This window comes from Amblyraja radiata, chromosome 9 (genome assembly GCF_010909765.2).
Source record: "Amblyraja radiata isolate CabotCenter1 chromosome 9, sAmbRad1.1.pri, whole genome shotgun sequence".
Taxonomy (NCBI): domain Eukaryota; kingdom Metazoa; phylum Chordata; class Chondrichthyes; order Rajiformes; family Rajidae; genus Amblyraja; species Amblyraja radiata.
Window position 1 is genome coordinate 16,861,220 of NC_045964.1, and position 25,805 is coordinate 16,887,024.

A 25,805-nucleotide genomic window follows, 5' to 3' on the forward strand; every position below is an offset into this window, starting at 1 on the left:
TTTGTTTCCTTCAGCAGTAAACGTAGTGCAGTGGTAGTGGGGTCGCCATGTCGTTGTAGGTAGTCGAGGAAGCCGTAGGAAATCTCCTTTGCTGACCGGGCATTTTAATTGGCTCATTGGCGCAAAAAAAAGTAAGCACGAGTTTTCAGAACCAAGGAAAGCCGACCGGTAATGTTAAATGCCCGCTAAACTTCACAGCTGTGTATCTCTGACATTATAAGTTGTCTGGCTTATTAAAAGTGACTCCACTCCTTCTCCCCCTCCTTCTCCCCCCTTCTCCAACCTTCCCCTCCACTTCTCCCCTCTTCCCCCCTCCCTGGATTTTAAAGGACTTACCGTGCTAGCCATTTTTAACCTTCCTGTTCATCGTGCGTATCACCTTGGCTTTGCACCGTGTGATTTTCAGACAGTGCTCCCCCACTTTCCCTAGCCCGCGCCTTTGCGATGTGTGTGTGTGTGTGTGTGTGTGTGTGTGTGTTCGTGCTGATGGTCGATCCAGCTCACGGTTTTTCAGGCGAATGCCCCCGAGCTTGAAAGTCGCAGACAATCCGCTGAAAAGTCGAGTAAGTGGGATAGGCCCTTAAGTCATCTCAAGTCACAAGTTCATCTCAATCACAGGTTCTCTTTCACACGATATCACCAAAATATTTCTGCTGTGATCAACACACACACATTGTAGAGCTAACTGCTTGGCTCAACAGTTTGCTAGAACCTTTGCACACCAAGTTAATACACTTGCTTACTTGTAACTTGTTAACAAACATCCCCCCACAGCGAAATCAACGTTTCCCACTGTGAGGGAAGGCACCAAAGTTCAGTCCTCTTCCTCAGTTCACCCGTGGTCAGGGCCTATTGAGGCCTTCGCTGTTGCTGCTACGGGCCCGATGTTTCAGGCCCTCGAACACTCTCAGAGGCCTGGAGCATTCGAATCGATCGCTTCCTACTGGACACCATGACTTCTGAAGTCCACAGGCCGAGCTGGGCGGAAATTCAACACTGGCGGCCTCGGCGAGAGATCCCAGGGCTCAGTGATGTTAAAGTCAGCGCCGCCCGTGGCTGGAAGTTCCACACACCACAGCTCCACAGTGTCAAAGTCAGCAGTCCCAGCACCCTGGAGCTCCAACACGGCAACCCCGGTGAGACATCGCTCGCTCCGCGATGGAATCCAGTGCTGTGCCAGCCGCTGCTGAAGCTGAGGCTCTGGCAATCCAGATGGTAGGCCTCGAGGAGGGGGTGAAGATGTGGCTTAGAGAATAGTCGCAACCTCGACCAGGAAGTGACCAAGAAATCAAAGTCTGAAGAAGAGTTCTGACCCGAAACATCGCTTATCCATGTCCTCCCGAGATGTTGCCTGATCCAGTGAGTTATGGGCCTGTCCCACTTGGGAATTTTTTAGGCAACTGCCGGCGACTGTCATAGTCGCAGCAGGTTGCTGAAAAAACGGCGACAACCTACAACAGCATTTACGTCAGGAGAAGTCAAGCTTTGCTCATTGGTGTCAAACCTACTGTTGCCAAAAGAAATTCAACTTTCTGAAAATTTAGCGACCAGAAAGACGCGACGACTTTTTGCGCAACTGAGGAGACTACTCCCGGCGACCACCGGCGAACATGTGGTGACAAACTAGTCACCTGTAGTTGCCTAAAAAATCGCCTAAGTGGGACAGGCCCATTATTCCAGCACTTGTAAGATTCCACCATCTGCAGTTCCTTGTGTCTATGTAATAACTTGTGTTAATATAAAATAGGGAAAAGATTAGTTAAATTTAACAGGGGGCCTTTATAGATTGTATAACGTTATATTGGGGCAAAGGCAAAAGGAAATGGGCGATGTATTATCGCAATATTTTATCTGTATTTTTTTAAAGTAGTGAAGGACAAGCTGTCTGGAATTAATTAGGAGATCATTGTGTAAAACTCATATTGGAGAAATTAATGGGACAAAAAGATGGTAAATCCCCAAGAATGTTATGACCTGCAGGCTAGGGATTTGAAGGCGAGAGCAATGGAAATTGAAGGAACTGTAGACCAGTTAGCTGAATAATAGGGGAAAGGCTAGATTCAAATATTAGGGAGTAGGCATAGAGTACTTGCATTAAGTATTTAGTACTTAATAAGATCGTGGCTGATCTGAATAGAATGTCATCTCCGTCAAGTCAAGCATAGTTTATTGTCAAATGCACGTGCAATGCCGTATGGATACAATGAAAATCTTGCTTGCAGCAGCAACACGAGTACATAGACTCAGCAAAACACAAAAATAATAGATTACTAGACTAAGCGGCACCCGTTGGGTCCCATGTTCACACGGGAGTGCTGGTTCTCCAAAGCAATATTCCACCTCTCCACCAATTCCAATATTGGTGGCCAGTGTGGGGGGGAGGGGGGCTTTCTGGGCAATGTGGGCCGAATGGATTCTTGGGGTGGCAGCTCAGTCACTCGGGCCTGGTGGGCAGGCAGTTCAGTCACTCGGGCCTGGTGGGCTGGCAGCTCAGCCACTCAGGCCTGGTGGGCTGGCAGCTCAGAAACTGCCTGAAATTCTACCCAAAACAGGTGAGAGACTGTGAGAGAGAAGGGGGAGAGGGTGGGGAATCAAATTTTGACATTTTTCATCTTTTTCTGCAGATCATAGCAATGAAGGAAGAAAGTCTTTCCTGGCCTGTTCACACAGGGAGCCAATGAAGGGAGGGAGAAAAATACTGGGGTGAGGTTTAATACTTGCAGGGGGAATACTTACTGATGGGCTGAAGGGACTCCTCTTGGGCTAGTACAGGCCTGATGGGTCAAAGGGACTCTTTAAAAAAAATCTGAGCGAAATCACAGTGAAAGGCACTTTTTCTGAACTTTTCCTGGCCTGGCACAGACCTTTTGGGCCAAAATGCTCCTCCTGGGCTAATACAGGCATTTTGAGCAAATGGGACTGGTTTCTCGGCTAATTAGTGGTTTCAGGCAGGCCAAACAACTCATTTCATTTCATTTCCATTTCCATTTCCATTTCAAGTACAGGGCAGGCCATACAACTCATTTCATTTCATTTTCATTTTGCATTGCCATTTCAAGCACAGGGCAGGCCAAACAACTCATGGCATTGTCATTTCATTTCCATTTTGCATTGCAGTCTCAAGCACAGGGCAGGCCAAACAACTCATGGCATTGTTATTTCATTGCCATTTTGCATTGCAGTCTCAAGCACAGGGCAGGCCAAACAACTCATGGCATTGTCATTTCATTTCCATTTTGCATTGCAGTCTCAAGCACAGGGTAAGCCAAACAACTCATGGCATTGTCATTTCATTTCCATTTTGCATTGCAGTCTCAAGCACAGGGCAGGCCAAACAACTCATGGCATTGTTATTTCATTGCCATTTTGCATTGCAGTCTCAAGCACAGGGCAGGCCAAACAACTCATTGCATTGTCATTAACGGCTAACAATTCATTTATTGCAAGTACATTGCAGATTCACAGTTCAGTTGATTCACAGCTTAGAATCACAGTTGTGGCCTCTCCCTCACGATCTTCCAGAATGGCTGACTCACGTCCAGGCATCTGGGGTTTTATAGTCCTGCCCCCCCCACCCCCAGAAGAGGCGTTACCTTCATCATGGTGATTGACAGGCGAGAGGACCAATCAGCTGATCTCAAGATTTTTTAAACACTCATAACTTTTTTTTTTTTATCGATCGGAAAATTCCTCGGGGCTGCCTCAGCGGCAGACGACTGTGAGTAAGATGGCCAAACGTCATAGCGATATAGGGTTGCGTTTTTTCTAAAATTAATATAGTGCGCAGACAGGAAGTGGTCAAGATGATACTTTTAGTTATATAGATACATACATTATATAAGATAAGGAAAGGAAAAAGACAGCAAAAAAAAGATATTAATGAAAAGCGCAATTAATAAACAAATCTCTAGTCATGCAAGAAGTGGTCTATAGTATTCTGGGCTGAGGTAAGCTTAGGGTTGTGCAGGTCAGTTCAAGACCCTGATGGTCGTGGGAAGGGAGCTGTTCCTGAACCTGGTGTTGCGGGGCTTCAGCTCTATGTTAGCAGTGAGAAGAAGGCTTGGCCCAGATGGTGGAGATCCTTAGACAGATGCCACCTTCTTGGGGCAGAGCCTCATGGTAAATGCCTACAATTGTGGGGCGTATTGTGTCCATGATAGACCTTGCTGAGCTCACCACTCTCTGCAGCCTCGTGCATTTGTGTGCTTTGGTATGGACATACCAATCAGGATATCCACCTAGATGCAATAACCTTTCATCTCAATAGTCAAGGAGATGAAAGGTTACTGTGGCTAGGTGGATATCCTGATTGGTATAATTTGTTGCCTTTAAAATGCTTGAAGAATCTGCTAACGTCGGCCATTGATGAAGTGAGTGCCAAAAGTCTCTGAACTAGAACATTTTGCCTTTTCTATGTCTAATTCTTAAACAAAGATCGCCAGTGCAAGATTTTCATAAGTTCTAAGAGTAGAATTAGGCTATTTGGCCCACCAAGTCTACTCCGTCATTCAATCATGGCTGATCTATCTTTCCCTCTCAACCCCATTCTCCTGCCTTCGTCCCATAACTCCTGACACCCTTACTAATCAAGAATCTGTCAATCTCCACCTTAAAAATATCCATTGACTTGGCCTCCACAGCCTTCTGCGGCAATGAATTCCACAGATTCACAACCTATTCGCTAAAGAAATTCCTCCTCATCTCCTTTCTAGCAGGAAGAAATGTTCTTGCCACAGCCACCCTGTTATGATCCCTCAGGATCAAATGCATTTCAATCAAGTCCCCTTCCACTCTTCTAAGCTGCAGCAAAAATGTAAGCCTGGTCTGTCCAACATTCCTCAGAAGATGACCAGCTCATTCCAGGTATAGGTCCCCAGTAAGCCTCTGAACTGTTTCCAACATTTACATCCTCCCTTAAATAACGAAACGAATTCTGTTCCTAGTAAGTCAGAAGCGATCCCACCAATGCCATATAAATAACACATAATGTCTCTACTCGTGTATTCAATCCCTCTCAATAATGGGATAATTGTTCTCCTTCCCAATTCCTTGCCTCATCTGCATACTAGCCTTTTGCAAATCATGCATTAGTTTAGCTTAGTTTAATTTAGAGATACAGTGCAAAACAGACCCTTCAGCCCACTGAGTCCACACTGACCAGCGATCCCCGCATATTAACACTCCTATACACTAGGGACAATTTACATTTGTACCAAGCCAATTAACTTACAAACCTGTACGTCTTTGCAGTGTGGGAGGAAACCTAAAATCTCAGAAAAAACCCACGCAGTTCACAGAGAGAACGTACAAACTCTCAAATACAGCAACCATAGTCAGGATCAAACCCAGGTCTCTGGCGCTGGGGGGCAGCAACTCTACCGCTGCGCCACCATGCCAATGAAGATCCCAACGAATCTCAGAGCTCTTTAATTTTTCACCATTTATATTACGGGCTCCCATGTTTACAGGCAAGCTCCCATTGTGGGGTGGTCTAATTAAAATCAAAAGACCAACATATGTACAAATGTTAATTTCTACGAGCAGTAGAGCTAGTTTCTTCCCCTTCTCTATCCATTTTTAGTGAATGTTCTTTCTTGTATCTATGGTGTAGTTATTACAATACTGTGGAGATACTGTTACCATTTTGAGTGATTTTTGTGCATTTTCCGGCCAATGAACAAAATCAACCTATGGAGTTCTGTAAAAGCAGAAACCCTCTATTTCCCGGGGACCATCTCTATTATGAATGAGCAACATGGTGAGACTAATTGGGCCAAAACTTCAAGGAGCAAAGGCAGTCACAATGAGCCAAATAGCCTCCTTCAAAACTGTAAGTCTCTGAAATCCAAACCAAATCTGAGAGTTCTTTGGAGAAATTCTGCACTAGCTCTTTAATGTTCAGAATGGAAATCCTGGGCATGTACTTTGGTTTCCTCCCACACTCGAAAAACGTGCAGGTTTGTAGGTTAATTGGCTTTGGTAAGAATTGTAAATTGGCCCTAGTGTGGAGGATAGTGCTAGTGTATGGATGATCACTGGTCGGCGTGTAAATTGCTCATTCTAATCTTCCCCCCAGTCTAGTTTCAGTCAAAAATCACTGAATCAAACACTTGAACAACTAATCTTTATTTTAACAAAAACACACAATTACAGTTCAACTACTGTACCTATCCCACTGTGGGTTCCATCCTCATATCTGCCTGATCAAGCTCGCTAGGCCTCGCTTAAACAGAGACACTCCAGAAGGTCACGCAGTCCCAAGTGCTCTCCCAGAAGATCGACGCTGGACCCCGTGGCAGCGGACTTTTATAGGTCCCGAGACCTCGAGGGGCCGAACCACATGGGGGTGGTCTCTTTTCAATCCAATTACAGATATCGATTAACCCCACACATAACAGACATTTCTCAAACCCAATAATACTGCAGCTAATACATTGTATTCAAACAGGTCTTCTCAAGGAAGCCAACATCGCAACATTTACCCTGATCTGCAAGAAACACAGACAAGGCTCAATACCTCATCCAATCAACACTCAGCAAAGTAGAATTCTGCAACATTATTTACAATTATTTACAAGGTGTATGTCTGGTTTGCAGGGGAAATGGAGGAGGACTGGCCACATTTTTGTGCCTTCCACCACGGTGATGAATGCTGTGGTGGATGTTTGTGTTACAGTTTTATTGTGTGTTCTTTATTATTGTACTGCTGCTGACAACCCAAATTTCCACCAACCCTGGTTGTGTGGCAATAAATTATATCTATCTATCTATCTATCTATCTATCTATCATTCTATGTATTTTGCACCTAATTGACAGGCTCTGCAGATGTTCTTATTCTTTTCCTGCAGCTTGTATCTAGGTTCTAGACAAACTGGCACCACTCCACAGCTTGTCCCAGTTCTGCCGAGAGCATTTCCAAACTGACCTAATCTCCGAGCAGCCCTGAAGCTCTTACCCCATTTTAAAGTCCTAACATCTCCAATTTGGCCAGGATCAACAGGCGTGGAACTGGTGAGCCGAAGTGCCTGTTTCTGCACTGTATCTCTAAACAAAACAAAACTAAAGATGCCATTCTATGAATTAATTCTTTATTTAGGCTGCTTACATTTTCAGATGAAATGTCATAAACTGCGGCATTGTTTATACCTCGTGGTATACGAAGCAACATACTTGTATAGATGGAAGGCAGGCTAATTGACTAGAAATAGAGAGGAGACAAAACATTTGCAAGATACAGTATAATGAGCGATGTGCCACAGGGATTGGTGTTGGAACCTCAAATTATTGCAATTGAAGACAAATCAAGTCACACTGGGTTGAGTTTATTGTCTTATGTACCGGTGTGATGAGGTACAGGTACAGCTGCTCCTCGACCTACGATGGGATACGTTCCGATAAACCTATCATAAATCAAAAATATCGTAAGTCGTAAATATCACGTCGTAAACGCATTTAATACAATTTGATCACGTGACCGGAAGTGAGCTGTGGCTCGATGCCGTTGCCCAGCGTTTGCACCATCTTAAAGTCGAAATATCGTAAGTCGAAGCATCGTAAATCAGGGAACATCTGTACAATAAAATTATTGCTTACAGCAACGCAGGCACACAGACTCTGATAACATGCAAAAACATAAATTGTCCATACATTTTGTATAAATTCCACATATATTCTACAGGACAGTAAAAAGAAATGACTCTGTTAAAAACAAGACAATAGCGCAAAACACAATTAGAAAAAAACAAGTCCAGTGCAGTACAAGAGGTGGTCCATAGTGTTCCATCCTAAAAATAGGTTTAGGATTATGTAGATAGACACAAAAATCTGGAGTAACATAGCGGGTCAGCAGCATCTCTGGTGAAAAGGAATAAGTGGCGTTTTGGGTCGGGATAGTTTGGGTCAAGAATCTGCAGAAGTTGTTCCTGAATCTGGTGGTGTGTGACTTCAGGTGTTTGCACCTCCTGCAACGTTGTGTAGCAAGAAGAAGGCGTATCCTGGATAATGGGGATCCTTGGTGATAGAAGCCTTCTTCTTGAGGCAGCACCTTGAGTAGAATCAGTGAGTAGTGCGGAACTACTGTCTACCTCTTTGGTCACCCTCGGACTACCCTTGATCGTACCTTCCTGGCTTTACCTTGCACTAAACGTTATTCCCTTATAATGTATCTATACACTGTAAAAATTGTAATCATGTATTGTCTTTCTGCTGACTGGATAATATGCAATGAAAGCTTTTCATTGTACCTCAGTACACGTGACAATAAACAAAACTGATGAACTGATACGTTCAGTAGTGGGAATGTGTGTGCCCATGATGGATTGGCCAGCACCCATCAGGCACTACAGGCTTTTGCATTCCTCTGTTACTCTCTTTCGGGAGAGAGGCTATGAAGAGGGCATAAGGAGACTACAAAGGTATGGACAGGTTATGTGAGAAGGAAAGGTCTGATAAATAGAGCATAATATGGAAAAATGTGAAATTGATCACCATTCACACTAGTTCTATGTTGTCCCATTCCCTACACACTAGGGTCAATTTACAGAGTCCAATTAACCTACAAACCTGCAAGTCTTTGGGATGTGGGAGGAAATTAGAGCACCCGGAGGAAACCCATGTGGTCACAGGGAGAATGTGCCGACTCCGCACAGTGAGCACCCGAGGTTAGTATCGAACCCGGGCCTCTGGTGCTGTGAAGCAGCTGCTCTACCAGCTGTGTCACTGTGCTGCCTGAGGTAGGTGAATTTTTGTAATTCTTTCCTCAAGAAGACTGTGGTGGCTCAATTGTTCAGAATATTCATGGCAGAAATTAGTTGATGTTTAGATGCAGATCGATCCGGGGATATGGACTTAGTGCACTGAGGAAAGTGGCACCGAGGTAAATGATCAGTTAACATCTCATCAGACGGTGGAAGGGACATTCCAGCCTCTATCTATATTACTAAATCTCTGATCTTGACCGCTTTTGGCCAACTGTGCTGCGACATCCGAGAAAACGGCGCCACCTACGGCCGGCATTTTTGGCCACCTTGCTCAGAGCCCCCCTCCGCCGTAGGAGTGCAGAGGATTTTTTCCGTCGATTAAAAATGAGAGAGATATTAATGTTTTTACAAAATTCCCCATTCTCTCTGCTGCCCCCGCAGGCGGCAGGGGGAGGGACTAAGCCAGGAAGTGCCGTGCCTCACTCAGTCTCTGCAAGACCAGGAAGCGACAAGGTCACAGCTCTCTCAGCTGCGAATAACACTGAACGCACGTCTACTCCACGGTGAGTCCCCTCGATGCGACTATAAAGTGGCTGCAGCCCTTTTTAAAAAGTTTGTGTTTTGGTTGTCGGGTGTCAGCAGCCCAATTGTTTGCCTCACCTATTTTAACAAGTTTGTGTTCACATAATGAATTTTAGTAGTCGGGTGTCTGCAGCCCAATTGTTTGCCTCGCCTTTTTTAACAAGTCTGTGTTCACAAAATGAATTTTGGTTGTTGGGTGTCTGCAGCCCAATTGTTTGCCTCGCCTTTTTTAACAAGTCGGTGTACACAAAATGAATTTTGGTTGTCGGGTGTCTGCAGCCCAATTGTTTGCCTCGCCCATGCATCCATACGGCCCACAATGTCTATACTAGCCCTCTGGAAACCAGTACCTTCAGCCCGCAACATCCATACTGGCGCAACAGACAGCCCCCCCCACTGGCGAGCAGTATTGGAATTGGTGGAGAGGTGGAATATTGCGTTGATGACCAGCCCTCCCGTGTGATGCTGGGACCCAACGGGTCCCACTTAGTCTAGTTTCTTATATTATTATGCAGTCCTGCAAATCTCTTTTGCTTTTAAATCTACATCCATTCCCATTCTGTTCATTCCTGTTGAATTTTCTTTCCCATCCTTTCAGGGTGTGTTCTAAATCATAACAATTGCTACATTAAACAAAACTCACCTCCCTTCTTGTTCTTTTGCTGATTATTCCACATCTGTGTTTACTGATCTGCCTGCCTAAGGGAACAGTTTATTTCTATTCCCTCTATTGCCTTTAAACTCTGAACAGCGTAATTAAATTTCCTGTTCTCTCCAAGGAGAATAACCTCAAATTCCCCGATCTCCACTAAATTTGGTAGAAAATTCAGCACTAAGCATTAAATGAAGTTCCACTTTAACCTTATCTTCCTTCATCTTACACGGCAACCCGCTCTCACTTATGCTGAAGGAATCTCAAATTAATTTCAGTCAACTGCTCTCAAACCCAAGGGCCTCAAAAACCAGTTACCTCTCTCTGAGCAACGATCAACTCAACATGCTGTCAAGACTATCATTTTCATCACAGCACTTTCGAGCAGTTTGGCAAATGACCACTTTAGTGTTTAGTCATAGAGTCATAGAGTGATACCGTATGGAAACAGGTCCTTCAGCACAACTTGCCCACACCGGCCAACATGTCGCAGCTACACTAATCCCACCTGCCCGCGTTTTGTCCATATCCCTCCAAACCTGTCCTATCCATGTACCTGTCTAACTACTTCTTAAACGCTGGGATAGTCGCTGTCTCAACTACCTCCTCTGGCAGCTTGTTGCATACACCCACCATCCTTTATGTGAAAAAGTTACTCCTCAGAATACTATTAAATCTTTTTCCCTTCACCCTAAACCTATGTCCTCTAGTTTGATGTGCAATAAGTGAGGAAGGTTTGTTTTCCTGTAATTTTGAGAATTTTGCAGTACTTTCATGAGTCTAATGGCAACATCCAATGAGTTTCTATCAGCGCACTTCAGGAAAGATACAGGGGTGCAAGTGGGAAAATTGGTTTCGCTGACTAGCCTTTTATTCCCACGAGCATGAAGATTAAGGGCTGAACAGGTTGACAGAGTAAATAGTAACTGTTTCCACTGAGCATCTTAAGGAGTAAATGATGCTGTAAATGGGTCTGAAGAAGGGTTCTGATCTGAAACACTACCTATTCCTTTTCTCCAGAGATGCTGCCTGCACCTGTCACCAATGCCAACACACCCCAAAATACGAAAATAAGAACACACCTTAAGCAAAGTTCTGGTGCTTTTTGACTTAAGTTACAATATAAATGTAAGTCTTTTCTGAACATCTGTAAATATACTTGAGATTAATGGAACAAGACAAGTAATTATTTAACTCTTTTGTCAAACAAAGTAGTTTGCAATAAATGTAATCTTGAGATATGGGTGCACAGTGGTGCAGTGGTGGGGTTGCTGCCTTACAGCGCCAGAGTCACGGGTTTGTTCCTGACTACGGATGCTGTCTGTGCGGAGTTTGTATGCTCTCCCCGTGACTACGTGGGTTTTGTCAGGGTGCTCCGGTTTCCTCCCACATTCCAAAGACGTACAAGTTTTTAAGATGAATTGACCTAAGTAAAAAAAAATTGTAGATTGTCCCCAGTGTGTAGGATAGTGCTAGTGTATAGGGTTTGCTGGTCGGAGCAGACTCATGGGCTGAAGGACCTGTTTCCATGTTGTATCTCAAAACTAAACTAAACTAAATATAGTTATTGTCATTGAAGCCAGCGCCCAGTGCCTATGCCAAGATGCCTTAAAGGGATTCACGTAGAATAAGAAAACATTTCTCTCATTGAAGATAATTGGATGAGATGAAATGCTAAAAAAAAGAAGTACGATCACACAAACAGCACAAACTGCTGATTTCTAAAACTATTAATTAAAAGGTTTACCATAATAACACCTAATTTTCTAAACAAGGAGAAGTGGAAGCCAAACAAGTATCAGTTAGTAACTAAATAAAACCCATGAGAGCAATGAATGACAGATCCTGCAGTCTCTCTGTTCAATACTGCCAACCAAATTCTGTTCTTGACTGTTTCATATCCTGGGAGTAATTTGTTGCTGTTCTCTCGGACACATTTACATTCGGAGTTCAATATTCTAAATTGACTAATCTGCATTAGCTTTATATTAGTGCTTTTAAAATTAGTGAGGGACTAAATTTGAGAGCCAACCAACCCCATCCCTGCATAGTGGCAGAGTTCCTGTCTTACAGCGAATGCAATGCCGGAGACCCGGGTTCGATCCCGACTATGGGTGCTGTCTGTATGGAGTTAATACGTTCTCCCTGTGACCTGCGTGGGTTTTCTCCGAGATCTTCGGTTCCCTCCCACACTCCAAAGACGTACAGGTATGTAGATTAATTGGCTTGCTAAATGTAAAAATTGTCCCTAGTGTGTGTAGGATAGTGTTAATATGTGGGGATCGCTGGTCAGTGCAGACTCGGTGGGCTGAAGGGCCTGTTTTCGCGTTGTTTCTCTAAACTAAACTAATCTAAATTAAAAGATGTGCACAAGGCTCGCACGATGTGATTAACCTGTCTTCTTCTGGTCAGTGCTAGCAGGCAGCTGGAGAACAATTTTCAATCTGCTGAAACAAAGAACTGCAGATGCTGGTTTACACCAAAGGTAGACCCAAAGTACTGGCATAATTCAATGAGTCGGGCAACATCTCTGGAGAAAAAAGGATAGATGACATTTCGGGTCAAGACCCTTCTTTCAAATCTACTTCTGATAATCTATATTACTAAAAGTCTGATCTTGACCGCTTTTGACACTGCGATTTGATTTCTGAGAGAACGCCACCACTTACGGCCGTCATTTTTGGCGACCTAGCTCAGAGCCCCACTCCGCCAGACTGGACCGGAGGATTTTTCCCATCGATGAAAAATCAGAGAGATATTAATGTATTTAAAACAATTGCCATTCTCTCTGCTGCCCCTGCTGGTGGGAGTGGGGAGGGACTATAAAACCCGGAAGTGGTGTGCCTCACTCAGTCTCTGCAAGATGGAGGAAGCCAGAGGGTTACGTCTCTCTGAGCTCTGAATAACACTGAACACATGTCTACTCAACTGTGAGTGCCCTTAATGTGGTTTGAAAATGAAAATATGGTTGGTTTGAAGTAAAAAGGCACTGCATGCAAATGGTTGTTTGGGGGGTTTGGTTTGAAGTAAAAAGGCACTGCAAAGGGTTATTTGGGGGTTTGGGGTTGAAGTAAAAAGGCACTGCAAATGGTTGCCAGTCAACTGCCGTTCCCCCCCCCCCCCCCCCTCCCCGATCGGCCCTCCCCACTCCCTGCCTTGAGCCCAAATACCAGGAATGTGGGACCAAAATGCAACCAGAACTTGATGAGCAGCCCCTTCAGATATTGGTAGAGGGGCAGCAACCTCGTTACCGTTGGCAACATCCCATTGTGATGTCATTGTGGCAGACGGCAGCCAGCTTGAGGGCCCATTGTGATTGGTGCAATGTGAGAGGCATTGTGACATCATCACTGTGAGAAGGCTGGAAGCTGTCTGTGAGAAGGCGGTTTTGGCTGTTTTTTAAATTTCAACAATTAATAACTTAGGAAATATTTGGAAATGTGACGGGAAGATGTTTATCGCCAGCAGGGGAAAAATGTGAGTAGGATGTGTGAAAATGGAAAGGCTGTGGCCTAGCGTTTGGAAGAAAATAGAATTGACCAGATTGACACACACACAGACACAAACAAGATGAAGACTTTTAGTTTTATAAAGATATTTTATATATATATATATATATATATATATATGTATATGTATATTTTATTTTTATTTTTTTTTAATTGTATGGCTGTATGGGAATTTAAGTTCACTGTGCCATCTGGCACATGTGACAATTAAATGTATCTTGAATCTTGAATCTTGAATCTATATACACAGATCTTTCTTCGTTATTATATTGTTTACTATGTTCACATATTCTGTTGTGCTGCTGCAAGTAGAATTCCATTGCTGTGTTGCTCTGTCTGGGACATATGACGATAAAACACCCCTGACTCTAGATTGCAGGATTCAGTCACAGCTATCTGCACTGATTCCTGGCTGGATGCTTCGGAACGTACTAACATTGTGTGTCTGTGTTTCCAGATTAGACCAGCCTTCATTGTTGAAGGGTATCGTGTGCCAGTAATAGGGAGTGCTTCAGGGTGGGGATTGGTGTACAGTGGGGTATCTGCAAACAATGGAGAGATTGCACTCTACAGATCACTTGATGACCTGCGTAGATGGGTAACAGAAAGCACAATTACCTCACATGAGCGGAGGTCAGTCAGTGCAGTATCGGATTCTGCAATCCATTAACTGCACTACCAGGGAAAGACACAAAGTACTGGAGTAACTCAGTGGGTCGAGCAGCATCCCTGGAGAACATGGATAGGTGATGTTTTCAGGCTGGGCACTTTCTTCAGACTGTTCTCCAGAAGTGCTGCCTGACCCACTGAGTAGCTCCAACATTATGCGTCTTTCCTCGGTAAACCAACTTCCTTATTTCGGCAACTGCACTACCAGCGTCTGTCCATGGTCAGTTCATCAGAACACCAGCACAGCGACTAATGACGTGTTTGATCAGAACTCACCCACAACACTGATAAATGCCACCGCACCTCCAAAACCCTTCACACGGCACCAAGTGGAGGCAGCTAGGAGAGGGAGGATAATGACTGTGTACTGAGCTACCAGCTCTAGAGCAGTTATTATTGAGAGACAACGGTTTTGATCCTGCATTTAGCTGGGTAATTAAAGTTCAATTCAAATTACACAGATACGATAAATGTGAACCTGCTGAAATGTGCTGCTAAAGCACAAGGCTAGACCACTGCCAGAGAGACAGAGTTTAGATGAAGTGTGTAGGACGGAACGGCAAGTGATTGTTCACACTGAAGATAGACACAAAATGCTGGAGTAACTCAGTGGTTCAGGCAGCTTCTCTGGAGAAAAGGAATAGATGACATTTCTGGTCGCGATGCTTCTGCAGATAGTGCAGTTATAGAAATGAAAGTGGAGCACCATGTTATTGGAGGTATTCTGGAGAATAAGGCTACCTGAGATATCATCTGTCTATTGGACCCATGCAAAAGATTACATTGCACCATTTGAAAGAACAAGATGCCAAAACGGTCTACATCGCTCATAGACAGCAATGAAAGACGTATTAGGTGAATCGTTTTTTTAATATTTTCGAGCACCAATCTAAGCAAATCCTGCACTAATCCCAATTTATTCCCCCCACATTCCCATTAACTCCTCACAGAACTACCGCTTACCCCCCACACTGGGGGTGGTGTAGAGTGGACAATCTTTCAGTCTTTGGCTCACATTCGGAGATCCACAATATACCAATACAAGAGTAGCACATCCCTATTCCCCGTCTTTCTTTGGATCCTACTGGACAATGTTACAATTTAGACTGACATTAGGAGACGGTGTTTTACTGACACTGAGCTGAGGTAGTCCAAGCTCCATCTGTGCTTAAGAAGGAACTGCAGATGCTGGAAAATCGAAGGTACACAAAAATGCTCAGCGGGTGCAAAGGAAATAGGCAACGTTTCAGGCCGAAACCCTTCTTCAGACTCCATGTTACTTCATCCATAGGTATAATAGATGGATGTACAGTCACTAGAAGGCCCTGTATCCAACCTCTCTCTGTCTTACATTATCTCTTCAGGGTCTCTTACATTTGATTCAATTATCTCTCTCCCTGGAATTCATTCAGTTCATCCATGATTTTGAAGGATGAAATCTGTTACCCTTCTCATGGTCATTTCATTGCTCATATGCTTCATGTTGTGGAAGCTTCTGTTAACTCTCAACGTTGTCATGGTGACGCGGTGTCCACGGGCGCCCTGGAGAATTTCCGGGACCGCTGAGCACTGCGGGGGGTGGAATATATCCTTACAAGGATAGTGAAATAGTTATTTCATATTCAGTATGTAAGAATACTTGCTTTACTTAGTGTTATGCTGGTGGGTTTTGTTTGTATTTTTAGTATTGTACATATCATTTTTATGAATAATTGATTTAAATTCTTTTTGGTAAAAAAAAATATTGTCATAATGTTGGAGACACAGGGACCTGCAGATGCTGGAATCTTAAGCAACAAACTCAAATTCTGAGGAAAGGCCTGCCCAGAGACACCATCTGTCTATTCCCAACACAGATGCTGCCTGACCCGTTGAATCCATCCAGTACTTTTATTTTTGTGATTAATTATTTGTACTCTCCCGAGATGCATACCTCTCCTTTCCCTAAACCCCCCTCTGAAGTTCAGCTTCAAATGATTTGGATGATTTATTTACTGCTGTTAACTGGGCACAGTGGCATGGTGGTTATATCACTGGCTGGTAGAAGACCAGCTTAAAGCAACCTCTTTTTGTTCATGTTGTGGAAGCTTCTGTTAACTCTCAACGTTGTTTTGTTCATTCCCAGTCCATAATGGTGCCCTTTCAAATTTGCACATGTGCATCCCTCATTAACCCTGTAATATCTTTCCTCCTTTTAACCCTGTGATCCAATCTCTGGCCTTTTGGCCATCCCCCGTGAAAGGCCAGAGTTGAGAAAACAGAGGCTTAAAAACCTTCCATTGTTTGTACATCAATTCACTATGCCGTAAGGTCTGAAGAAGGGTTTCAACCCAAAACGTCACCTATTTCTTTTCTCCATAGATATTGCCTGACCTCGGTGTGTCTTGTGTGGGGGATGGTGTGGGGGGGTAAGGGGGAAACCATTTCGGTCGCCTCCTCCACGGAGAGGCGACTTTTTCCAGGTCGCCTCCGTGGCCTAACAGCAAGGATCGGCGCGGCCTTTCCCGGAGACGCGCCCGGGGCTCCAGCGGCGGGTGCAGTGTGGACTCGGCGTGGAGCGGGCGAGCCTTTGCTGGGGCTCGCTGGAGGGGAGCGCTCCGTTTCGCTGCCCCGTGGCAGCCGGCAGCCTGAAGCCGCGGTCTGCAGAGCTCCAGCTGGCGCGGCGTCTGCAGCCCGGGATCCCTCGTGGGGGACCCGGGGGGAAGAAGAAGCTCCGAATGCCGGCCCGTGGCCAACTTCTACCGCGGACCCGGAGTGAACTTACCATCACCCCTGGAGGGGAGCTTCGACCGCCGGCCCTGCAGTCTGCAGTGCTTCTGGCTGCGGCGCAAATTTTAAATCTTCAACCGCCGGACTGCGGCCTACACCAGCCTGAAGCCGCGGTCTCCGGTGGGGAAGAGACGATCCTGGACTTACCTGGACTTTTACCTTGTCCTTTATCATACAATACAATACAATACAATACAATACAATACAATACAATACAATACAATACAATACAATACAATACAATACAATACAATACAATACAATACAATACAATTTTACTTCGGAGTCACGTGAGTGACTACGTGAAGAACCCGCTCAGTGCGCAGGCGCGACATTACGCCAGCAGTGCAACAGCGGCTGCCACGGGAGCTAGGCACTCTCGTTACAGGATGAACCGGACCGTCAGGTGAGTACCCTGAGGTCGGGTTTTCTTTACAGGTGAGCCTTTTTCTGCTTGTGTTTTACAGGCAGAGAATAAGGCTCTGGATAAAACTGTCCCCCGTTTTCCCGTTGGGGAGGGGGGCAGCAACGGCGGTAGGAGCGACCGGTGTTCCGTAATTCCCCGACACCGTGCCGAGGCCAGCCCGCTAGTACCTGAAGCAGCGGGCTGAACGAATAGCCACTCGAGAGGCATCCGGCAGGTGTTTCCCGATGTCGGACGGGACGTCTCTCCACCCGCACGGGGGGAGAGAGAGCCGCCTGAGCCGCTGGAGCAGCTCACGGAGCAGATGCCTGCGAGACGCGCTGCTTGAGGGGCGCTCTCGCTACTACGAGGCACAAAAGCTCCAGAAGAACCTGTCCCCCGCTCGACTCCAGCGGAGGAGCGTTCCATTGCAAGGGGGGCAGCAACAGGCGGTAGGAACAAATACCGGTCGCCCCGCTATCCCCATCACCGCGCCGAGCCCAGTCCCGCTAGTGCCTGAACTGCGGGCTGGATGTCTAGCCATCCGAACAGGCATCCGGCCGGTGGCGTCCGATTCGTCGGACGGGGACATGTCTCAACCTAAATGGAGGAGAGACAGCCGCCTGAGCTGCATCCAACAGCAATTGGAGCAGCTCCAGCGAGATGCGCAGAAAGAGCGCTCTCGCGGAGGGAGGTCAGGCACCCCCTCCACAGTGCCTCATGCACTGCCCTTTGCTCCCTCATTACTGGAGGCTAGCATTGGTGACCAGGGCTGGGCTGGTCTGGAACAGGGGCAGGCGGACGAATTCGGGAGTATGCCAGGGGTGCAGGAACATGAAGAGCTGTTGGGTGTGATGGACCGCTTGTAGCAACCCCACGGGCTGGAGCACCGCTGGAACCAAGAATGGCGGCCAGCATCAACCATTACTGGAAAAGGTGCTCGCTGAGGTGCTGAAACAACACAGCACCAGAAAACGGTGAGGCCCTCAAAGTAAAAAGTGTCAACAGCCAAATCTGGGGGCATGTGGGTCACACATCCAGACCCAAGAACTCAAGCTACAGCGGATCCTAAGGCTCCTGACGTCAGCCATCACAGCCTTTGCTCGTTCCGTGGAGACCACGGAGATGGATACCTGCCAGCAGGATGTGCTGGCATTAATGTGTACCACACAATTTGAGATCAACAATCTACGGAGGGAAACATAAGACCTGCCCTCAATCCCAAATTTGCTGGCTTGTGTAAAGCCCCAGCTGCGGAGACGGACGCGCTGCTATTTGGGAAAGATTTCAATAAAAACTGAAGGAGATGCAGGAAGCATCAAAAACCTTCGGCCTAATGAGGGCAGGCCCCGGGACGAGCAAACCAAGACCTCCGATACCCAAGTGGCAGCACCCCACGGCATCCACCAGTCGACGTCCGCAATATGGGACTGGTGAACGCTTGGGGTCCGCACATTATCCCCAAAGATCTTTCAGATCAGGGCCCGCAGCGGACCCTCTGGAAAATGCGCCTCCCCCCAACATCGCCAGCACGTCAGAACAAAATCTTCAGGAAAATGAAGAAACAGAATCGCCAATAACCATGGAGGTAGGTGGGTCTGGTCGCTACCAGCATATAGAGAATAAGGGTGCTTTATTAACAAGGGGGAGATTACACTTGTTTAAAGAAGCATGGGGTATGGTCACGAGTGACAAGTATATACTCAACAACATTACAGGATATAAAATACAATTCATGTCAGAAAAAACGCCGCCAGTTCAACAATGGCCCCAAAGGGTATTTCTCCCTCCGTCAAAGAGAAACGTGAGGGACAAGCTGAACTGGTGAGACTTATCACAAAGGGGGTCATCGAAAAGACCAAACATAAACCTTTGGAAATTGTATCGAATATATTCACTAAAACCAAAAAAGATGGTGTCTGTCGCATCATCATTGACTTAACATCACTAAACAAATTTGTTAAGTATATACATTTCAAAATGGAGACATATGTTACTGCCAAACAACTGAATTCCAAAGGACACTTCATGGCAAGCATTTATCTTAAAGATGCTTACTATCTAGTACCCATATACAAGGATCATCGCAGATACCTAAAATTTATCTGGATGGTACAAAGCATTGCCCTATGGGCGAACTTCAGCCCAAGATTATTCACCAAAATATTGAACCCAGCCATGGCAATACTAAGAAAACAAAAACATATTGTCATGGCATATCTGGAGGATATTCTCATAGTAGGTAAAACGATGGAATTGGCTGTGGCAGCAGTATCAGCTACAAAACAGCTCCTCGAAACTCTGGGGTTCGTCCTACATCCAGATAAATCTAAGTTGAAGCCATCCACTATCATGGACTACCTGGGCTTCACAATTAACTCAGTCCATATGACTGTTACCTTGCCAAAGGCAAAAATGGTTGAATTAGCACAATCATGCAACAAATTAATGGTCACCGAACGACCAACTATTCGACAAGTAGCAAGAGTAATTAGGGAAATGGTAGCAGCATTTCCGGCTACACAATTCGGACCTTTGCACTATCAAAAAATTTACAGAGAGCTAAGGTACGGGCAATAAAACGACATACAGGTCACCATGATCGTGTCATGAACTTACCCACTGAAGCAATATCAGAGCTACAGTGGTGGGCAGAAAACGTTTGGCATAGTTTCAGCCCTATCTTTATCACTAACCCTACTTTAGTTATTCAAACAGATGCCAGTGCTCAAGGCTGGGGAGCGACTAACTCCATATCCAGCACAAGTGGTAGATGGACTAAACTAGAGTCATCATTACTACTTACACTGGGCATTAACTATCTAGAGATGTTGGGCGCCTTTTATGGTTTAAAAGCATATGTATCTAATATGCAGCACTTGCATGTTCGGTTACAAATTGATAAATACTACGGTGATGGCTTATATTAACCATATGGGTGGCATAAAATCATTATCATGCGACAAATTGGTCAACATGATTTGGCAATGGTATGTCGAAAGACATATTTGGCTATCAGCTACTTACCTACCAGGTAAGCTAAACACCCATGCCATGAGAAAATTAAACGTCTGGGTTGCAAGTTTGAACAGACCTTACCTGGAACTGGGATTGTCCAAACAAACCATCACCACCATGTCGGCATCCCTTCGAACATCCACCAAGAGGCAGTACTTAACCTAGCATCAAAAAAGGGAGAAGTACTGCCAGGAAACATGGACAACATACGCAACAGCTACAGCCACCAACATACTGGAGTTCCTGGCCATCTACACCACGATGTAGGGATCAGCTACAGTGCCATCAACACAGCGCAGAGTGCTCTTTCTGCTTATCTCAAACCAGCGGCAGGACAACAGGCGATGGGATCCCATCCACTGGTGGTAAAACTGATGAAGGGCATTTACAATATCAAGCCCTAAGCCCAGGTATACCCATATTTGGGATATCAGTGTGGTCCTGACATATCTCAGGGAATGGCCACCAGCCAGATCCCCCGGCCTCGAGCAAGCTACACTAAAGACGCTTAGGTTGATGGCACTTGTATCCGCTCAGAGGGTCCAGTCACTACACCTATTGCGACTGGACAACATGATCACAGCTCCAGACCAGATCTGTCGTTATCCAGCGACTGGTCAAACAGAGCAGACCAGGAACACCTAATCCAGTCGTGGCTTACCCACCAGAACCACGGTTATGTGCCATGACCTACCTACTATCCTACATAGACACAACCAGAATATTCGAGGGAGATGAAAAGCCTTGTGGGTCAGTCACAAAAACCTTATGGTGGGGTACGAGCCAAACCATTGCGAGATGGCTCAAGCAGGTGCTAGAAACTGCTGGGATAAACACTAACATGTACAAATTTTATTCCACCAGGGCAGCATCCATGTCGACGGCTAAAGAATGGACATGCCTATACACCACATCCTGGCTATAGCAGGATGGTGGGAAGGGAAAAGACCGTTCAGAAATTTTATAATAAGCCGTTGGCAAAACCTGGTTTATTTGCAGTAAAGATTTACGAACTGCAAATATTTAATTTAAGCCCAGGGGAGCAACTTAATTCTTTGTTGTTATTGTTTAAAAAAAAAATACCATTGTGTTTTTCTACAAATAGACTCATTGGTTCATTACGATAACACTTCCTCCCTCAAGAACTTCGGCAGTGAGTGAAATGAAACTGTTACACGGTTTGAAATCACAGAGCTTTGAAATCTTCACGTAGTCACTCACGTGACTCCGAAGTAAAATAGTGAGATTAAACGAGAACTTACCAGTTTGAAGTTTGATCTGTATTTTATGAGGAGTTACGATGAGGAATTACGTGCCCTCCGCTCCCACCCTCATTATATGGATCAAACTAATAAATTGATGTCTCCTTATCTTTACTATGTTTACTTCAAAATAACTGTGTCTATCTGTGATTCCACACCGCTGCTTGGAAGTATGCCGCGCCTGCGCACTGAGCGGGTTCTTCACGTAATTCCTCATCGTAACTCCTCATAAAATACAGATCAAACTTCAAACTGGTAAGTTCTCGTTTAATCTCACTATTTTATTTGTCATTTGAACCTCATTGAGGTCCAAATGAAATGTTGTTTCTACAGTCATACACACAAGAAAAAGACCCAAGACACAACACAATTTACACAGACATCCATCACAGCGCATCTCCTCCTCGCTGTGATGGAAGGCAAAAAACGTATCTCTCCCCTGCACTCCCCTCTCCCCCCTGATGTCAGAGTCAAAGCCCCCGGCGGGCGATGGTAATTGTCCCGCGGCCATTAAAGCCACGCCGGGTGATGCAAGGCCACGCTCCGGGTCTTGTTGTTGGAGTCCCCGGCGGGCGCTAGCAAAGTCCCGCAGCCATTCCAAGCCGCTCGGGGCGGTGATGTAAAGCCCCGCTCCAGGTAATCTTCAACCCCGCAACTCGGGCGGGAGAAGTCGCCGTTGTGGAAGCCCTGAAAAACGGTCTCCCAGCAGGGACCCGCGGGCTCCCAGTGTTCCTGTCTGCCAGACCTGCGGTTGGAGCCTCCGAATCTCCGGGGGTCGGGTCACAGCAGCGCGCCACCACCGCTCCACCCGCTCCGGACTCGGCCAGCTACGTGATGGTACGTAAGTCCGCAGCTCCGCGACTGAAGCCCCAGGTCGTTCCTGCTGGAGGCCGCTCCACGTTGCAGCCCCAACGACAACGGAGACCCGACAAAGAAAAGGTCGGGTTCTCCGTGCAGGGGAAAGATTTTAAAGTTTCCCCCCCCCCCCCCCCGCTCCCCACACACATACCCCGTCAAAACAAATAAAATAAAAACTACATTGAAACGAGACAGAAAATAATAAAAAGACAGACGGACTGCAGATGCCGCTGCGACGTGAGTCGCGCCGACCTTCTGGACGCCCGCAGCGATGGCTGCGGAGGGTTGAGGTCCCGACCACGGGAGAAAATGGAGGAGGACTGGCCAATTTCTGTGCCTTCCTCCACAGTGATGAATGCTGTGGTGGATGTTTGTGTTAAATGTTTATTGTGTATTGTGTGTTCTTTATCATTGTACCGCTGCTGACAAATTCATTTCACTTGCACTTTATGTGCAATGTGACGAATAAAACTGATTGATTGATTGATTGATTGACCTGCTGGGCTACTACATCTTTTTGTGTCTTTCTCCAATCTACTATGACCATGGCTTAAGTAACATGGGAGAAGTACAAAAGGAGATTGGAGTACCTCAGATCAATAAACAAATAATAAAGTTAACCAGATAAGTGTGAATGCATCTATATATTTGAACCCTAGAAATGATGGCCTCGAATACCCAAACCTCAGACTCTGAACTTCTTCTCTAAACCCTTCCACTTCCCTGGCATTTCTATAAAATCTCCCTACTTGACCATGTTTAGTTTAGTTTAGATTTACTGCACGGAAACAGGCCCTTCGGCCCACCAAGTCTGCACCGACCAGCGATCTCCGCACATTAACACTACCCTACACACACTAGGGACAATTTTACATTTACACCAAGCCAATTATCCTCCAAACCTGTACATCTTTGGAATGTGGGAGGAAACTGAAGATCTCGGAGAAAACCCACACAGGTCACAGGGAGAACGTACAAACCCCGTACAGACAGCAGCCGTAGTCAGTATCGAACCCGGGTCTCTGGCGTTGTGAGACAGTAGCTCTGCCACTGTGTCGCCGTGCTGCCCTGTATTGGTCATCTGTGTGAATAGTCAAATCCGTGGGTCGGTGTTGGATTTTATCTGAAAGTGCTCCTGGGAAGTTCCTTGGGATGCCTCACGATGTTATGGGTGTTCAATAAATACGTGTTTCCTGCTCTTAACAACAAACAGTTTAGCCACACCAATATGGCAAGAGGGCAGTTGCTATTTTGCTTATAATCACTGCATAAATGGACACATTGACTAATCTTGGCGTGGTGTGAGTGGATCAATCAAACCCAACGAATAATTCCAAAACCATCAAGAAGCCATCAGCTTCCCTATGCCTCCTAATGCATCAGTCCTTCACGATCTTGCAGAGTTGAGCAAAGTGATGGATGCATTATTTAACACTCACAGGCTGCTGTGCTACCTTACAACTGCAGGACTTTACGGAATATAACTATAAATAAAATATCCCACAGCGCGTAAGGAATTCAAGAAAGCCAGTTTGTATTCCCATAAGTGCAGATGTTCTACTAATTCAGGATAGTCAAAGTCATGAGTGAATAATAAAGGTAACCTTGCAAGTGAGAATATATCAACATGGTTCAATTGCTTTTGAAACTCGTCTTTTCCACCACAGAGAAAAAAGGAAAAATCTCATCGCAATCCAGTTTCCTCTGCAAGGCATTTCAAGAAACAGAAGCCAGATAAATATTTGATCCACGTTCTTGTATTTTCACTTTGATTGTCTAGGATTTGAATGACAGAAAGAAACATTTTTAAAGAATGATTTGCATTTCATTGGTGTCTTTCCCAATGTCACAACAAGCCAAAAGGCCTTAAGCTCAAATGAGGCACTTGTTATGTACGTTGTTTCACAGCGGGAAGCCCACGAACATCAATGCAATGATAGCCACCATTTTTAGTGGTGAGTACAGAAACTAAAGGGTATTTATTGTAGGACACTGGAGTCTTATAGAACAAAGAACATCGAACATGGAACAGCACAGCAGATAATCAGGCCCTTTGGCCCACAACGTCCGGGGAGGAGGGTTAGGGGGGGAGGGGGGGGGGGGGCGAGAGTGACGAGAGAGGAAGGAGAAGGAGGCAATTGAGAAAAGAACAGCGAGTGTCAGCTTCAAAAAAGTGACTATAATATGCTATAAGGCTCCTAGATTCATAGAATATTAAAACAAATCATCAATCTGGTCCACAAGAATGAAGTGAATTTACCATGAGGGGGATTTAAAATTTTCTCCACCTGGCATGGAGTAAAAGATTTCCATCCCAAAGATGAATTACCTCAATTGTCTATCTTCCTTGATTGTTTAGTCAGTAATCTTCAGCCATTTGTAGCTGATCTGCCAAATGTACCGCAGCCAACCAATGTTTCTTTCTCAGGAGGAATATCTATTTGCTTTAAATTACCATACAATGCACTAAGTCTTCCGTTCTGAGATACCCATCTGCTTCAAGAAGACCACCATCATCCCATTGCCGAAGAAAAGCAAGAGCTCATGCCAGTGGCCTTGACATCCACCATCATGAAATGCTTTGAGAGGCTAGTTATGGAACTATAAATCCAGTCTACCAAGCATCCTTGACCTACTGCAGTTCACCTACTGCCACAATAGGTCCATGGACGATGCCATCTCCCTGGCCCTACACTCATCCCTGGAACACCTGGATAAGAGAAACATCTACGTCAGACTCCTATTCATAGACTACAGCTCTGCCTTTAACACCATTATACCATCCAAGCTCATCACCAAACTCGAGTTACTTTGAGTCAGCTCATCTCTGAGATTGGATCCTTGACTTCATGACCAACAGACCCCAATTAGTGAGGATAGGGGACAAATTATCATAGAATTGCTGCCTTACAGCGAATGCAGCGCCAGAGACCCGGGTTCTGTCTGTACTGAGTTTGTACGTACGCCCACTGACCTGCGTGGGTTTTCTCCGTGATCTTTGTTTTCCTCCCACACTCCAAAGATGTACAGGGTTGTAGGTTAATTGGTTTGGTAAATGTAAAAAATAATCGTCTCTAGTGGGTGTAGGATAGTGTTAATGTGCGGGGCTCGCTGGTCAGCGTGGACCCGGTGGGCCGAAGGGCCTGTTTCCGCGCTGTATCTCTAAACTAAACTAAACTAAACTAAACTATACTAAAATATCCCTCTCCCGTGAAATCAGTCTGAAGAAGGATGTCAACCGTCACCTATTCCTTCTCTCCAGAGATGCTGCCTGTCCCGGTGAGTTACTCCAGCATTTTGTGTTTATTATCAGTACACTAACACTATCCTACACACTAAGGACAATTTACAATTCTACCGAAGCCAATTAACCTACAGACCTG